The following is a 2,500-nucleotide window of genomic DNA, read 5'->3' as shown; positions in this document are numbered from 1 at the left end:
TTAAAAGAAGAAGTATATATATATATATATATATATATATATATATATATATATATATATGTACACACACACACACACACACACACACACACACATATCTATCTTGTATATATATATATATATATATATATATATATATATATATATATATACGACGGCAATCTGAGTTCGAGGGCTCGAGTCACCGGCCGGCGCGTTGTTCCCTTGGGCAAGGAACTTCACCTCGATTGCCTACCTAGCCACTGGGTGGCCAAGCCAGCCCAAGTCAGTGCTGGTCCCAAGCCCGGATAAAATAGAGAGAATGATTACCGAAAAAGGTAACACCGGCACTCTCCGTGGAAAGGAACTGGGGACCCTACCACGTACTCACTCCAAGAGCATTACAGCATGAAAACTACAATTAAGTATCATGCTGTGACCACGGCGGCTCAGACATGAACCTACCGTTAAAAAGAAGAATATATATATATATATATATATATATATATATATATATATATATTATACACGCACACACACATATATATATATACATATATATACATATATATATATATATATATATATATATATATATATATATATATATATGTATGTATATAAACACACACACACACACACACACACACATATATACACACACACACACACCACTATTGTCATCATCATCACTATCACCATCATCACCATCACATTTACCATCATCATCACTCACTATCACCATCATTGTCATCATTATCATTACTATCACAATCATTATCACTATCACCATCATCATTATCATCGCCATCACCATCATCATCATCATCACTATTACCATCATAATCGTCATCATCATCATCGCTATCACCATCATCATCATCACTGTCACCATCATCATCATCACTATCACCATCATCATCATCATCACTATCACCATTATCATCGTCATCATCATCATCACCACTATAACCATCATCGTCGTCACCACAATCATCATTATTACTACCATAATCTTTTCCTTCTCTCACCTCCTTATCTTGCAGCGACTCATCAAAAATCTACCTTTGCGCTTGCTTCTCTCTGAATATCTAGTGCAGTGGTTCCCAGTCTTTTCTTTTCTTTGGCCTCCGACCACTATATAATGTTCTCCATGGTCCCGTTCTGTTATTACACGTTATGAATAGTCTAATGGTGCCAACAGCTATAGAACAAGAACACTTGATGGAACGATTATTGATATGTGAAAGAGAATTATCTGTAGGTACTGTAGGTGAGAGAAAATCGTAAGTTCCATGTTGCTCCATGACATGTAGTGCTGTCATGTGGCACTTAGATGCTTTTTTTTTACCACAAAAATAAATAAATAAATAAATAAATAAAACAGAAAAATAAATAAATAAATAAAATAAAGAAAATACCGCACTATTAGGTTGCTAAGCATGTCTTTCTGCCAGCGGGCGACACATAACAATTATTTTGAGCAAAGATCTATAAAATTAGTAATATAGGAGATTTAAGTACTCCTTACTGAAGCAAGGTAGCGTGTAATATGCTTTTGAAATGACGAAGTGAAGAACGTCACTCATAAAACTCATCTGCATAAAACCTTAACATATGAAGCCAAGTTAAACAGTCATAAACGTACAATAGTTACTATGTAATAACTTCATACAATGTTGCCAAGGTAATAAAGCCAGTAATGTTGCTTCTTCCAACAGGCACTCCCCTCTTCACCTTTATGTGTTTACTTTAACAACTTCTATGAAAGCCAGTCTACCTTTAAGCTTCATATTGTTTACGCATAACTTTAGAAGGATCTCTCGAAAGACACACTCCATGACAGTAAACACTTAAGTATTCAAGATGTGACGCGCAGAAGGTGACATATGATAGATGCTTTCAGTAGCAGTATGCTCTTCGCGTCTCTGTGGTATTTGAACATTTGTTTCCTTTTCGGTAGTTTATCTCTCTTTTGGGGTAATTTGGGTTTATTTCTCTTTTGGGGTAATTTGGGTTTATTTCTCTTTTGGGGTAATTTGGGTTTATTTCTCTTTTGGGGTAATTTGGGTTTATTTCTCCTTTGCACGGAATTATCAGTTGTAAGAGATACGAAAAATTAATCCCATGAAGTATCAATACCTGTTGTCTACAAAAAAGTCTTTTTCTTTTTTACGTTTTACTTTTTTGACCCACGAAGGAAATACAGTATGAGCAGTATATTCCTGAGGTACAGATTCTGAGGAAGTATAGCATTAATCAAATTCTGCAAAATGGTAACTTTACGTAATTTTTCTCACTTATACTAGGATTAATTTGCTTTACAAACTTTTTTTTTTCATTTTTTGACAAATACCTAGTTTTGAATTTAATTTTAACTGATATACCGTCGAGAATATTTTTTGGTTAACGAGTGTTGGCTATCTCTCTCTCTCTCTCTCTCTCTCTCTCTCTCTCTCTCTCTCTCTCTCTCTCTCTCTCTCTCTCTCTCTCTCTCTTCTCTCTCTCTCTCTCTCTTTCA

Source organism: Penaeus monodon, chromosome 13 (assembly GCF_015228065.2).
Source record: "Penaeus monodon isolate SGIC_2016 chromosome 13, NSTDA_Pmon_1, whole genome shotgun sequence".
Lineage (NCBI taxonomy): Eukaryota > Metazoa > Arthropoda > Malacostraca > Decapoda > Penaeidae > Penaeus > Penaeus monodon.
The sequence above is the reverse complement of the archived record's forward strand: the minus strand, read 5'-3'. Positions refer to the sequence as shown.